This window comes from Myxocyprinus asiaticus, chromosome 13 (genome assembly GCF_019703515.2).
Source record: "Myxocyprinus asiaticus isolate MX2 ecotype Aquarium Trade chromosome 13, UBuf_Myxa_2, whole genome shotgun sequence".
In the NCBI taxonomy this organism is placed as follows: domain Eukaryota; kingdom Metazoa; phylum Chordata; class Actinopteri; order Cypriniformes; family Catostomidae; genus Myxocyprinus; species Myxocyprinus asiaticus.
This window is the reverse complement of record NC_059356.1, coordinates 23,931,030-23,947,834: the sequence shown is the minus strand read 5'-3', so window position 1 is coordinate 23,947,834 and position 16,805 is coordinate 23,931,030.

Below are 16,805 nucleotides of genomic sequence, written 5' to 3'. Positions count from 1 at the left end.
TTGAACCAATCATCAGCGCTCTTCGACCAGTCAAGTTCTCTTGTGTCAAGAATTTCAGAGATGTACGTGAACAGGAGAAATCTTACCAAACAAACACCTTGGCACAACAAAAACGATACTGCATTTCTTCATCATTTATAGGCTAACTAAGAGAAGACTGATCGCCCAGTAAGTATAAATTAGCCTTAACCCTAGCCTACAAATGTGACCTTCGGAGCACACAGCCTTGGAAGTGAGACTACTAAAAATATAACTTGCTTTTGGCCCCACTCTGTGGACATTTCACCCAGAAACTAAGGTTTACATGTGCCCTTACTTTCAACATCACTTCAAGTTTCGGCCACAGGGAGCAATGATTCGAATTTTGATAAGCACAGACTTAAGCAAAACATTCTTCCAACTGTTGCCAAATCAAAGTATGATCAGTCTAAACCAGACTGTATAGTTAAGGCATCACCATTCAAACCCTGACTCCTTGCTCCAAACACCTCTAACCAATTCTGTGCATCTATGTGCATTATTCTACACAGAGACAGAAAATCAATATTAATTTTTTCTACTTGGATTTGGAGTCACCTTTGATTTGTAATGGTGTATGTTATTTGAGATGATGTAAAGTTTGTAATGGGTGGAGTAATGGGTGGGAACCACAGATATCTGTCTTGCTTTTTTGGAATAATAATGTGAAATAGGATGGTTATGATGTGCATATTACATGCCATCACTCTCATGTCTTCCCTCAATAAATAATTATCTCTCCATCTCATGCTAGACTCATTCCTATGCAGACAGTCACTCCCCATTATTGCATTAAAATTATTAAGGAAAAATGTAACAAGAGAACTGTTAAAGATCTATGGAATCTATAAAATCACTAAATATTCCAGCATCTGATAAATGTAATGCTTTATATGGAGGAATCTTTCCTCAAATCATAAAGTACAGCACACATCATCACGACAACCCAGACCTTTGGGTTGCCATGGCTACCACACAGGACTGGTGGAGGGGGTGCTGTATTTTTTGCATTGTCGTGTGAGATGAGGAAAGCAAAGAAACTGTGTAGAGCTATTGACAGGGTCTGTAGAGAACTATAGGGCATTGAAGAGGTCTGTATGTAATAGGGCATTGTAGCACCTAAAGACAGGAAGCATTTGGAGGGGTCAGAAATATAGACAGAGAAGGTTATCAGATTTGAATTTGCTGTATAGAAATGTATAGAGAAGAATGCACACAGGTGGTTTTAAGACTTCAAAGAAATATAGTAGGTAAAACATTATAAATAAATAATGAAGGGACATGGAAAATATCAAGCATTGAGCTACTAACCACTGCTCTAATGATCACACAAACAAAAGAGAGAGAGAGATAGAGATATGCAATGTCCCTTGAGTGTGGTTCGCGTGACAATGATTGCGTGAGAAGCTGAATGTGAGCCATCAATTTGAGGAGAAAAGGGTGATCCGACAATTCAAAAGAGGTCACACAGCAGATGAAATTCTCAGACACAGAGAGACACAAACCCCAAATGAGCAAAACCATGTGCTTACTGTATAGCAACATAAAACTTATCAAACACGTTAATGCATACAGGTGAGTTCACACAAACACATAAACATGCAAAAACAATGAATTAGTAAAAGTGCTTAAATGATAAAAATTATAAAAAGACACATGTAGCAGGCTTTTCTCAACTCTCGATGTATAGACGGATGGATAGAAGAATGGATGATGATGAACAGACAGATGGATGGATGGACGGATGGGCAGACAGATGTACAGATGGATGGCTACTCAAGATGGGGGAAAAAGAATTTTAAGAATGTAAAAACCTATACTAATCAACAACTTTTCTGAATATTGGTGTGGACTCTATGTTCATGGTGGTTACAATCATTGATGGATGAAACATATAGCAGGATTTTCTTAACTCTCCCACTAAAATTGAATTTATTGTTCTTATTGAAAGACTTGTCTGCCTAACATGGAAAAATAAAAAGGATGGATGGACGGATGGACAGGCAGACGGATGTACAGATAGACTGATGGATTGATGAACAAATGACTGATGGATGAACAGACAGACTGATGGATTGATGAACAAATGAATGGACGAATGAACAGACAGCTAGATACACAGATGGTTGGATGAATGAACAGATGGATGGATGAACGGATGAATGAACAGATGGATGGACACGGATGGATGGATGGATGAATGAACAAATGGATGGAGAGGGATGATGGACAGATGGATGGACGGATGAATAAACGGATGGATGGAGACGGATGGATGGACGGATTAATTAACAGATGGATGGAGATGGATGGAACCTATATTAATCAACCACTTATTTGAATATTGAGGAGGATGTGTCCATCTCAATGTCGATGGATGGACAGACAGAGGAATAGGCAGATGGATGTACAGATGGAAGGCTATTCAAGATGGGAAGGAACGGATATTCTTAAAATCTGTGAAAAACCTATATTAAATTGACCACTATCTGAATATTGAAGAGGACGTGTCCCTCTCGATGTCGATGGATGGACAGACAAAGGTATAGGCAGACGGATGTATGGATGGATGGACGGACAGAGGAATAGGCAGACGGATGTATGGATGGATGGACAGATGGATGGATGTTTTTAAAATCTGTGAAAAACCTATATTAATCGACCACTTATCTGAATACTGAGGAGGACGTGTCCCTCTCAATGTCTATGGATGGATGGGCAGATGGATGGAAGGATAGGCAGACAGATGTACAAAGGGACAGATGGAAAAACGGATGGATGGGCAGACAGATGTACTGATGGATGGCTATTCAAGATGGGAAGGGATGGACATTCTTAAAATCTGTGAAAAACCAGAGGCCTGGGTAGCTCAGCGAGTTTTGACGTTGACTATCACCCCTGTTGTCATGAGGTCGAATCCAGGGGGTGCTGAGTGACTCCAGCCAGGTCTCCTAAGCAACCAGATTGTCGCGGTTGCTAGGGAGGGTAGAGTCACATGGGGTTACCTCCTCATAGTCACTATAATATGTGGTTCTCGCTCTTGGTGGGGCACGTGGTGAGTTGTGCATGGATGTTGTGGAGAATAGCGTGGGCCTCCACACGCGCTATGTTTCTACGGTAACACGCACAACAAGCCATGTGATAAGATGCGCGGATTGACGGTCTCAGACGCGGAGGCAACTGAGATTCGTCCTCCGCCACCCGGATTGAGGCGAGTCATTACGCCACCATGAGGACTTAGAGTGCATTGGGAATTGGGCATTCCAAATTGGGGAGAAAAGGGGAGAAAAAAAACTATATTAATCGACCACTTATCTGAATATTGAGGAGGACGTGTACCTCTCGAGATAGATGGATGGACGGACTTAAAATTTAAGAATCTGTGAAAAACCTAAATTAATCGACCTCTTATCTGAATATTCGGGGGGAGGTACGTGTCCCTCGATGTCTATGGCAGTTACAATCCTGTATGGATGGGTAACATAAGAAAAATGCATGGAATAATTAAATGAAGAGGTGAAATAGGTATGACCTATAACATATCTCATATAATATCTAACACGACACTAAGAAAGATGGGAAAATGTCTTCTCAATTATACTTTGCTCCTTTATGACAGTGAGGGGAATAAAGGAGGTATAATCTCATCTATCCATAGTGCGTGATTGCCTTCAAACAGTCCACTGGGACATAATGGGCGGGATGGGAGGAAAGATCCTCTATGTGGTGGAGGGTGAAGTTGTCGAGGTTGTCAAATGAATAACTGCCTTCAAATTTCAAAGGGCCCAAAGATTCAGGGATCAATACGATTAATGCTAGGTGAGTGCAGGCGTGCATGCATGCAAGACAGCATGTGCATGTTCTCTCCCCTTAAAGACATAAAGGGAACCATTTAAGGTTGTTGGGTGTGGTTACTATGACATTAAACTAGAGGTGTGTGATGCTGAATCCCAAATAAATATTTGAGAGATGTGCCTCAAAAACCCAACTGCAGTCAGAAAAACAGGAGCTTTCTTTTTCTCATCTCTTTCTCTCTCTCCTCAGCCTCTACAAATAAGTAAGGTTCAGTTTCCAGGGGCCGGTTGCACCAGCTATACGTAAGTTACAACTTAGCCTTTTTGTGGCGTAAATGGGCACTAAGTCACAATTTACGCCCTACTAAATATTTGAGCATTGCACCATTAAACTTAGGTAGAACATAACCCTACGTATAAACTAAAAATGTACGGAAGCCTCCGACCAGGAGTAACGGATGGAATAAAAAAGCAGACTCACAATAACATCAATGAGCTCATGTTTTGCGTGACAGGTATCAATCATTTAGACATACAGTATGATGTTGACATTTACACTCGTTTACATTTACCAGAGAGAAAAAAAAAACGGCTCTTCAGCATGAAACTGATCTAACGAGGCTGCTTATTGGATTATTACAGGTAAACGTCATATTATGCGACTACGCATTACTTTACGGAGAGCTTACGACCTACTAGTTAAGTCTTTCCTTAAGAACAGGTGGTGCACCCGAATTAAGCACTGACTTAGTTACAAACTAACTAGTAGTTACTAAGCCCTTAGTGTGAACTTTACATCCCAACTTATGTGAGAACTTACGCACAGCTGGTGCAACCCTACCCAGGATATCATGTCCCCTGAGATTCAGCCCCTTCTACTACTGGGGGGAAAAGATGGCAGATGCGCCAACAATCTCACACAACAGGTCACACAGAGTGGTCACAACTTCTATGCACATTATCTACAAACATTTATGAACAGTGTGGCTGGTTACATACGTCACAGTCATAAATACATCTGTGTGTCCCCCTTTTCCCATCATTCCTTCCTGCCATGTTTGTCGCACTGCCAAAACACCGTTCCCCATCAGCGGTGCCCATTAAATCACAGCATATGGGGATGCCTTTGTGCTGAGACGCATGAATACATGTTCATAAACTGGGTAGAAAATGTAGCCCTACAAGTACATTGCTACAGCACTTCTGTTACAATGAGAACAGATGCCGAGCTGTGGAAACCTGAATATTGCTTCCACAGTAAAATGTTCATTGCAGAACATTGACTGCTGACTTTGCTCAGATCAGCATTGTAAAGAAAAGTGGGAAGCTTGTTGTAGTTTTTAAGCATTTAAAGGTACATGTCCTTATGTTTCACTGAAACAGGACCAGGAGTGTTGGTTGACAGACAAGGCTAAACCTCTCACCAGAGACTGTGTTAAACAGCTCCCTCTAGTGTTGGCTTATACTGTATATGAATTTCAATGCAGCAACCAGGATCGTAGTAAGCTGAGTAGTTGTGCAAAACCCCAAGTTAGGGGTGCATTGTGGGGAAATGCCTTTCTCTGCAAATATTTTGAACTGAACAATAAAGTTGAACTGAATCTTAATTGGTGCACACCCTGAAATGATGTGACGTGACGTGAACCAGAGACAGTGCATGAAGAATGACAAGAATGGAAGAAATTGCAATGCTCAATATGGAGACAGTAGGAATGAAAGTCCTGCCTTTCAGTTAAAAGAATCCATCACCATATTGACAAAAACATCAAGTTTTTAATCCTGATTTCAGCTAAAGAAGCAACATTTCTGTCACTATTATTGTCAGATTGTATTGGTGATTTAACATACATTTAAATAATCCTAAAATGGTTTGCTGGTTTTAGCTGGTTTAAGCTGGTCTGGCTGGACTTTAGCCAATCAAGGTGGACTTGCAGCCTGACCAATAGACAAGTGCCCAAAATCCCCCTTAAACCAGCAAATAGACCAGTATGATTAGGCTGGGAAACCAGCTAAGACCACTAAACCAGTTTAAGCTAGTTTTAGCTGTTTTGCCGCAGTTTGGAAGATTTCTGTCTGTCCTCGTTCAAGTAAATCAGAGCTGTATTTGCATGCCTTGAAAATAGCTTCCAGACCCTAAGGGCTTTACTAAGATGGCTGCTGAGTGAACTTGGCGACTTGCATTAAAGGGACTGTGCTTGAACTTAATGTGCACTATAGTCAAACAGAGTATGTTGAGGTGTTAATGGAACACACCAGGGAGTAAGAGAAAATAGTATTAACCTTCTGATTACACACAGCAAGTCTAGTGGGAAGAGTATCCAGCGAAAAATCCCTCCTTGTCTCTCCTCCTTTTCAATAATGCTAATTAACATCTTTAAGCTCAGCAGATCCCAGGAAACATCAAAGCATATGATTAAATTATCACAATTAGTCCACTGGAAGTCATTATCTGCCGATCATCCCAAATAGCAGCCTTTGGGATTGGGAAATAAAGGGAGGAGAGATGGGTGGAGAGACGTGAGGGAAAAATGGGAGGATGGAAAAGAATATTGTAGGAAAAACAGAATGAGAGACTGAAAGGGGGAATTTGGACGCTCATAATTTCATTTCTCACAAAAGCTCATTTGCAGATTTATGCTGATGGTTCTTTAGCTTAGCTAATGTCTGACATGGGGAAGCCTTATACAAGAGTGAAACATTCACACTGGATCTTTCTTGAGCAACACACACTAACCTCATTGACTCTCATTGTGTGGACAAATTTGATCAATAACTTCAATAACTGCAGACAGGGTCCAAAATTAACACAAACAAAACATAGTTATTCGCCAATTGGCCACTTTATTAGGAGCATTATGGTTTGAATTTAATCCCTGCTAACCAGCCTGTGGTCTACTAGTGTTTTTATCTGGTCAGCCAGGTGTTCTCCCATCTAAAAAGTCTATTGCTCCAGACAACTTGGAATTTTTCTACCTCCTACTTGAAAATAAAGTCTGGAATGCCGCGCAAAGTCAGATATCCAACTTGTGAAGCTGGGGTAGATCGCTCAACCCCGACCTCAGCGAGATAAGTCATTTGACATTGTTACCAAGATATTGGCGACCAGCGAGCATAATGCAAAGTTTTTGTTAGCTTTTGTTTTGTTAAACATAAAAACAATCTTGTATTTTCACTGCATGAAATGTGAGAACATGCAATAAACGATAAATACGCAAGAGGTTATTAAGAATAATTGTTTGTGTATCAATCAACGCTTACGTTTTCACCTATTTTGCTCGTGAAATAGTTCATAGATAACCAGCAAGCTAGCATCTGCCCTGAGTTCCAATCAACACAAATGATGCCTTCGGAGCACACTTTGAAGAGAGTACATTCATGATGGCCATGCTGTAAGGTCTTTCCAAACAGAATTTCCAATAAAAAAAAACAAACAAAAAAAACAATGACCTTTATTTTTGAGCCCCACACTTTTCAGTACTCTAAAGCTCTCACAGTGGATGTCAAAGTCTCCAAAGGAAACAGGGGTTTGGGATTTGACTTGAGACCATGACATGTGATTGACTGGAACACAATGAGGCCAGAAGTGGGAAATTTCAACTTGTATTCCCACCTCCGACTTCTTCGAAACGGCTTAGCATAAATCTAAAACCATCAAAACAGAACAGCTTCAAGGAATATTCTGGGTTTAATACAATCTCAATTGACAGCATTTGTGGCATAATGTTGATTACCACAAAAAAAATATTTCGACTCACCTCTCCTTTTCTTAAAAAAAAAAATAAAAAAAATAAAAATCTGGGTGTGAGGCACTTACAATAGAAGTGAATGGGGGACAATGGGCAAACATTACAATAAACACGGTTTCAAAAGTATAGTCACAAGACGCAAACAATATGCATGTTAATATTTTAGGGTGATAAAATCACTTACTAACCTTTTCTGTGTAAAGTTATATCCAATTTTACAACTTGGATGCCATGGTGGCATAATGCTGTAAACCCTAAAACAATAAAACAAATAAAAATGACGATTTAAACAACTTTACAGCTAAAATACACAAATTTTAACAGAAGAATTATTGTAAGTGCTTTCATAAAATTATAAGCTTCACATTTCTGCCTTTAACCCAAAAGCTGCCCCCACTCACTTCCAATGTAGGTGCCTCACAGTAACCTTGATTTTTGTTTTTAAAGAAAAGGAGGAATGAGTCAAAATCATTTTTATGTGGTAATCAACATTATGCCATGATGCAGAACCTGGAATATTCCTTTAACAAGCTTGACCAGGCTTGGAGACCAACTAACCCACCTTAGCCTGGTTTCATCTTTTTTCCATGATGTTATTCAAATCAAACAGTCTACTAAAGAAAAAAATCCATCTTATAAAATCTTCTATCCCCGTGTAAAACTGACCATCTAGGATCTAATGTTTTTCTACAGAACTCCATGTGGTGACACAAATGACTATTCATTTCATCAAGCCACCAAAATGAAAATATGAGGGACAAAATCACAATTACTGACATAAAAAAATAATGCTAAATGTATTTTCTTGGCCTGCAAGAAATACATAGGCCTATAAATTCTCAATTCATCCACCACTGGCAGGTGTTGCAAAAAGTTAATTTTGGACCCTGGCTGTAGAAGTAGTATTGATTATGGGGAGAAAATTTGCAAGAGGAATAATAATAACAATAATAATACACAAGGTAGGTAATGAGAAATATTGTCTAAGCTTGGAAATTTCTTGCCTGAATGCAAGTTCTTATATTTAACACAAACCAAATATAGAACACCAAGGAAACGCCTGGCATCCATATAGCGTAGTGGGGACCGCATCGTGATCGGTTTAATTTTCAGTAGGAGGAACTGTAAGTTTGCACGGCTGGTTTGTATCAACAACAACATGGACAAAGCACTGGTGGAAGTTTTAGCCAGTCCTAGTGGAGAACTTGAGTCCCCCATAGATCTGCATCTTGTGTGAATATGACTTTCTAGCGGGACCATAAACAAAGGGAAACGCCTATGAATGAATTGAGTTGAAGGTTAGAATGTTTAAATGTCCAGTCTAAATTCAGGATGGACTGTAGCCTGATATTTGTGTATCTGCTTGTAGCTCCTCATGCCAATGTGCGTGTTAAATGACTGTTAAGGCAGGTGCACAAATGAGGAACATATGGGATATTGTGCACAGCCCAAGATTAATTTCTCGTGTTTGAAATACAACAGAGGGCTACCTCTAGTGGTGTGGAGGGGTGTCTACAAGGCAGAGATGCTACATTCAGTGCTTATGGCATCGGACTGTGTATCTGTAGCCTATTAAAGCTCCTTGGTGTAGTCACAGCATTGGATTCTTCCATCAAAACAGAAATGTAATTTTAAGTTTCGGTTTTAATTGCTTTCAATAAATAAGATCCTTTTTTCATATTTGGTTGGATTGCATTTGCTGGAGGCTAAAATTAGGTTCTTACTCTGCCACTATAGTGATGGCATGTATTGATATGAATGGTCGCCTAACTTTGAATTATTATTGATTTTGAAGTCTACACTTCCTTAAAGTGTCATCAAACATCAAAGTGGAGGAAGACTTTCCACAAGAGCACAAGGTTTCTCATTTGATCATTTGCATGAATCGCCAGCCTTGAAGTGTAGTGCTGACCTGCTTTTTCTTCTTTTTTTCTGGCAAGTGAAAAGCCTCTGTCCATTGTGAACTATCAAGGAAATAAAATGTCTTTACATGTGGAGCTCATTTCACACGCCAGGCAAATAGCAAATGTAGGCTTTTTCTGTTAAGAGAGATTCTTTTCAGTGGGTGGGCAACTGAGATATTCCTCAGTTAAGCAGTTCCCTATCTGTCACTCACTCGACGTTGGTGTCGATGTAGTGACACTAGGGGGTCACTCTTGGGAGCCCGAGACACCTCTGGTCTTGATAAAAGCCCAATGAAAATTGGCCAGTGGTATTTGCATGCCACTCCCCCGAATATACGGGTATAAAAGGAGCTGGTATGCAACCACTCATTCCGATTTTCTCTTCGGAGCCGAACGGTCATGCCCACTGAGCTGAATACTACTGTTCATTCACCTCTGCTGGATCTAACGGTGCATTTCAGCGGCTTCTCCCTCCTCTGCACTGGTGCACTGCAGAGAATGCCCCTGGGCGCTTCGGCAGAAATAAGAGTATATTTCCCTAAAAGAGCGGCACACACGGAACATCTTTTTAAAGACGCGTCTTTTTAAAGATGCTTTTCCGATTGTGTGTTATTCCTGGTTGTGCTCGTTATCTCTCGCCTTCTAACGGTCACAATTACTGTCTTTCGTGTCTGGGCACTGCTCACGCGGAGACAGCGTTCGTGGATGGTCATGTTCTCAAGGCGAGAATATGTCCATGGCAATGTTGCGGTCGCGGCTCGCCTTCGTAAGAAAGCGAGCCACCCCAGAGGCCACGGGTTTGAGACCAGCACGGCTAGCACTGGGGGCGATTTGGGGACCCCAATGGGACCGCCTCTGCCGGGTATCCCCCCGCGGACCTCCCAGTCCCCAGCACGCTCGTCTGCCCCGATCGGGCTTCCAGGTGAGTCTGCCGGCTCGTTTCACGGCGAGTTCGACCTCTTGTTCGGAGCCCGCGAAAGTGATGAGCTCTCGAGCGCAGCATCGGAGAGCGGGCTCATCCAGTCGGAAGCCTAAGATGGGCTCCTCCCTTCGGGGTCGATCGCCCAGTCACAGGCTGACGCGGAGATGACGACATGCTTTCCCGGGCAGCCGCGAGCGTCGGTTTGAGTGGATTTCACCGCTCTTCCCTGAACCCTCGCGGCTCGGTGATTGGTTCCTGGGCTCACGGCGCCGCCCCCGTTCCTTTCTTTCCGGAAGTGCATGAAGAGCTGAAAAGGTCGCGGGAGGCACTTTTTACTGCCCGGTCCCAATCTTTTCAGCTTCCCCGCTCTCACTACCCTCGATGGTGGGGCGGCCAAGTGTTATTCGGCAATCCCCCGGTGGATAAAGGCGCTCGCAGTGCACCTATGCCCGCAGAGCGCCGCCACCTGGCACGGGTGCCCAAAGCCCCCGTCTAAGGCCTGTAGGTTTACGTCGTCTCTGACGGCCAAGGCCTACGGTGCCGCTGGACAAGCCGCCTCCGCCCTGCATGCCATGGCTCTCCTGCAAGTCCGCCAAGGCGCTAAAGGAACTGCACGAGGGAAGTTCCGCCCAGGGATTGAGCAGGAACTGCGCTCGGTGACCGACCTCGCTCTCCGAGCGACGGAGGTCACGGCGCGGTCTCTCGGGCGGACGATGGCCACACTAGTGGTCCAGGAGTGCCACCTTTGGCTCAACCTGGTCGAGATGGGTGAGGCCGACAAGACACGATTCCTTGCTGCCCCCATTTCCCAGGCGGGCCTATTCGGCGGCACCGTCGAGGACTTTGCCCAGCAGTTCTCGATGGTAGAGCAGTAGATGGATGCTAGCTGGCATATCCTGCCCCGGCGCGGCTCAAGATCCTGCACCCCATCTACTCATCGCCAAGGGCGTCCCCCTGCGGTGACTGCACCGGCTCCGCCACAGCCCGCCCCTTCGGCCCAGCCCCGGCGTGGAGCCCACCGCAGGAAGCAGATGCCACCCATCTCGCGGCCGCCCAGAACCCGTGAAAGGCTTCAAAGTGCCCTTGAGATGGGTGACCCAGGGACAACGAAACCCGCTGCTCTGGAGCTGGTAAGCAGATCTTCATCTTTTTGTTACCTTTTGCATTTAATTGCGCTGCATGCCCAAGTGGCTGCAGTACTCAAGAGCTCAGCAAGAGTGGTTTCCTTGTTCCCTGGGTCACGTATCCGGTGTGTACGGCTGGCATTATGACCACCATCCACCACTCCATTTGGTAGGTTGGCGCTCCAGCACGGCCACGACGTGGTGTGGCACCTCGAGCTCTGCCCCGCCACGAGGCCCCACCTGCCGGTACATCCGATGATGTTGTCCCTTTGGTCCCCCTTGCGCGGAACTTGGATGCATGGCTTGCGCCTTCTAATCCGTCACGAGGGCTGGTCCGGACCGTCCGACTCAGCTGCGCGATTCACTTCGCCAGGCATCCGCCCAGGTTCAGCGGTGTCCACTTCACCTTGGTGAAAGACGAAAACGCTGCTACCTTGCGCGGAGATCGCTACCCTCCTACGGAAGAACGCAATAGAACCTGTCCCTCCAGCCGAGATGAAGAAAGGGTTTTACAGCCCCTACTTCATTGTACCGAAAAAAGGCGGTGGGTTGCGGCCAATCTTGGACCTGTGAGTACTGAACCCGGCTTTACACAGACTCCCGTTCAAGATGCTGACGCAAAGACACATTCTAGCGAGCGTCCGGCATCAAGATTGGTTCGCGGCGGTAGACCTGAAGGATGCGTACTTTCACGTCTCGATCCTTCCTCGACACAGACCCTTCCTGCGGTTCGCGTTTGAGGGTCAGGCGTATCAGTACAAAGTCCTCTCTTTCGGCCTGTCCCTGTCTCCTCGCGTCTTTACGAAGATCGCAGAGGCTGCCCTTGCCCCGTTAAGGGAGGTGGGCATTCGCATTTTCAGCTATCTCGACGACTGGCTAATGTTAGCTCACTCTCGAGACGTGTTGTGCACACACAGGGACCTGGTGCTCTCACACCTCAGCCGACTAGGGCTTCGGGTCAGCTGGGAAAAGAGCAATCTCCTCCTGGTTCAGAGCATCTCTTTTCTCAGTTTGGAGTTGGACTCCTTGACAGCGCGCCTTACGAATGATCACGCCCAGTTGGTGCTGGCCTGTTTGAAGGCGTTCAAACAGAAAACAGCGGTTCCACTGAAACTTTTTCAGAGGCTCCTGGGGTATATGGCATCCTCGGCGGTGGCCACCCCACTCGGGTTGATGCATATGAGGCCGCTTCAGCACTGGCTCCAGACTCGAGTCCCGAGACGGGCATGGCGCCACAGGACACCGCGTGGCCATTACATCGGTCTGTCACCGTCTTTTCAGCCCTTGGACCGACCTCTCGTTTCTACGAGCAGGTGTTCCTCTAGAACTGGTCCCCAGGCGTGTCGTGGTCACAACAGACGCCTCTAAAATGGGCTGGGGCGCCGTTTGCAATGGGCACGCTGCCACTGGCCTCTGGACGGGTCCGCGGCTGCGTTGGCACATCAACTGCCTCGAGTTGTTGGCAATTCTGCTCGCCCTGCAGAGGTTTTGGCCATTGATCCAGGGCAAGCACGTGTTAGTTCAGACAGACAACATGACAATGGTAGCATATGTCAACCACCAAGGTGGTTTGTGCTCTCATTGTATGTCACAACTCGCCCGCCGTCTCCTCCTCTGGAGTCAGCAGCACCTCAAGTCGCTGCAAGCCACTCGCATCCCGGGCAACCTCAATACTACGGCGGACGTGCCGTCACAACAGGTTACCCTCAGGGGAGAGTGGAGACTCCACCTTCAGGTGGTCCAGCTGATTTGGAGTCAATTCGACAGGCACAGGTGCACCTGTTCACCTCCCAAGAATCCTCCCCACTGCCCGCTCTGGTACACCCTGACCGAGGCCTCCCTCGGCATAAACGTGCTGGCACACAGCTGGCCCCCTGGCATTCGCAAATATGCGTTTTCCCCCAGTGAGCCTGCTTGCACAGACCCTGTGCAAGGTCAGGGAGGATGAGGAGAAGGTCGTCCTGGTAAGCACCCTACTGGCCCACCCAGACGTGGTGCTCGGACCTCACGCTCCTCGCGACAGCTTCCCCCTGGCAAAATTCCCCTGAGGAAGGACCTCCATGTCTGGCCCCTGGACGGGGCGCGGAAGACCTAAGCTGTCTCCCACCTGCGATGGTAGACACGATCACTCAGGCTAGGGCTCCCTCTATGAGGTGCCTGTATGCCTTTTAGTGGCGTCTGTTCGCTAAGTGTTGTTCTTCCCGTCGGGAAGACCCCAGAGATGCGCAGTCAGATCAGTGCTTTCCTTCCTGCAAGAGAGGTTGGAAGGGAGGCTGTCCCCTTCCACCTTGAAGGTGTACATTGCTGCCATAGCAGCACACCACGACGCAGTCGACGGTAAGTCCTTAGGGAAGCATGATCTGATCATCAGGTTCCTAAGAGGCGCCAGGAGGCTGAATCCCTCCAGGCTGCGCCTCGTTCCCTCAGCGGACCTCTGTAGTTCTTCAGGGTCTACAGAGAGCCCCCTTTGAGCCTTTGCAGTCAGCCGAGCTTAAGGCACTCTCCTTGAAGACTGCCCTCCTGACTGCGCTCGCTTCCATCAAGAGGGTAGGTGACCTGCAAGCGTTCTCTGTCAGCGAAACGTGCCTGGAGTTCGGTCTAGGTTACTCTCACGTGATCCTGAGACCCTGACCGGGCTATGTGCCCAAGGTTCCCACCACCCCTTTAGGGACTAGGTGGTGAACCTGCAAGTGCTGCCCCAGGAGGAGGCAGACCCAGCCCTGTCGTCGCTGTGTCCGGTGCGTGCTTTACGCATCTATTTGGATCGCTTTAGAATCTCTGAGCAGCTCTTTGCCTGCTTTTGGTGCACAGCGGAAAGGAAGCGCTGTCTCCAAGCAGAGGATCGCCCACTGGCTCGTTGACGCCATAACTATGGCATATCTTACCCAAAACATGCCACCCCCGGTAGGGCTACGAGCCCATTCTAACCGTGGTGTAGCGGCTTCTTGGGCCTTGGCCAGAGGTGCCTCTCTAACAGACATTTGCAGAGCAGCGGGCTGGGCAACACCCAACACCTTTGCAAGGTTCTACAACCTCCGGGTGGAACCGGTTTCGTCCCAGGTAGTGGCACGCAACAAGCGGATAAGCCCAGGATAGCCGGCCGGGTGTATCGCTTGCACATAGCGCCTTCCACCTCCTTTTGAGCTGAAGATGTGCGCTGTTAATTCCCAGTAGTGTTCACAAAATTTGTTCCCTGGTTGACTTCCTCCGAGCCCTGTGGCAGTCGAGTTTTCGGAGAGACTCGCTGCCGGCCCAGTACACGCACTAACTAAGAGCCCGGTTCTGGGGTAGGTGCTCCGCATGTGGCGGTTCCCTGTAAGGCTAACCTCATGCAATCTATATCTTCCGCTAATTCGTTTCCCTGCTGGCAAACTGCGTCTTCCTTGGGCAGAGCCCCTCTGCCCCAGTCTCCATGTTGTAGTATCTCCTCCCCCATTGGGCAGGATCTACCTTGAAAGCTCTCCACATGGTTGGAAAGACCATGTAACGTATTCTTCCGCTTAAATATCCCCCCCTCTCTTGGGGCGAGGTGTGGTCTCCGGTGTCCTCCCCTTGGGAGGGACACCCCCCGACTAGACCTGGCGGCCCAGTCAGATAATCCCCCTTCTTTTTTAGGGAGTGGAAAAAGAGAAGGGGAAAAGAGGCCACGACTGGGTTAAGCCTGCCTCTATCTTTGGGTAGTCAACTTGTCCCCAAAAAGGGCCGTTCGACACTCATAACTGTGTTGGGGGAGGTTACGTGTTGACCTGGTGTGCTGGCTATGAGGCACACAGCAAGTCTGCCCACCACACACTGCCAGTTCACGTAACACAGTTCAGCCTTGTGGCGTTTTGTATAGGGACCCCTAGTGTCACTACATCGACACCAATGTCGAGTGAGTGACAGATAGGGAACGTCATGGTTACTGGTGTAACCTCCGTTCCCTGATGGAGGGAATGAGACGTTGGTCCCTCCTGCCACAACGCTGAACTACCCGCTGAAATGGCCGGACTTTATATCAGCTCCTCAGCGTAAAACCTGAATGAGTGGTTGCATACCAGCTCCTTTTATACCCGTATGTCCGGGGGAGTGGCATGCAAATACCACTCGCCAATTTTCATTGGCCTTTTATCAAGACCAGAGGTGTCTCAGGCTCCCAAGAGTGACCCCCTAGTGTCACTACATCGACACCAGCGTCTCATTCCCTCCATCAGGGAACGGAGGTTACACCAGTAACCATGACATTTTTATCCTGATGTTTCTCATCTACTTCATTCAATTCTTGGCTTTCACCCTTCAGTTTCATGAGGTCTAAAATGAAGCTATTACATTTGTTTATTCACTTCAGGGGAGAAGTGGAAAATCAAGGAATTGTCATTTACTTACACTCATGTTGTTTCAAACCATTATGACTTTTTGTGAAACACACACAAAATGCTGAGCTCCAAATGACAATACCACCATTTGTTGGAGGAACAGACTAAAATGCTGACAAACATTTGGCTTTATTGCTGCACAATGACCATACCTCTGCATTTCATGCATCTTTGCACACGAAATTAAGCACCTGCCACGCACGTCTCCAACAATATAAAAAATATTCAAGATTGTGTGTAAAATTTTAAGATGGAAAATCCCATTTTGATCTAGAAGATGGCTCACTACTGTAATTACTGCAAAAGGACTATGTACAGATTATTGACTTGTGACTCTTTTATTCAATTTATTCCAGAGCAGTTCATTGTCTTGATTAAATATTGATTCATAGTGTGTTGAACTTGTGTTTAAAAATCAAACAAACAGTATTTGAAGATTTAACAGAAAATGCACTACATGTTAGAATTGCCACTGACTGAAAATGCAGACCAGGGTTAGGTACACTAAGCTAGATCACCTATCCAATAACAGAATCTGAAATGTGCCCTTAAGAAAGATCAACTGAACTTGAATGCTCTCTAGAGTAAATTAATTTATTAAGACTTAAAGGTCTATATACAAATTAAGGTTGCATGATATTAATATGAAACAGCTTGAAGACAAAAGGGCTACTGTCACACAACTGGAATGTGACAACTCCGGTCTGAGGCAGCAATTCACAAATGCAACATTAGTATTTTATGTTCTTAGCTCTCAGTGATCTAGCAAACGTCATATTTTACCTAAGGATATACACATGTATTTTTGAAGCTACGATGTGATGTTTTATGTGACGAACATTATTCTGTCAGGACCTGTTTGTGTGCATTTCATCACAAATATCTAAAAAATATATACATATTGTTTGGGGAGTAAGCAAATTGTGAGGTCTTAAAGACCTA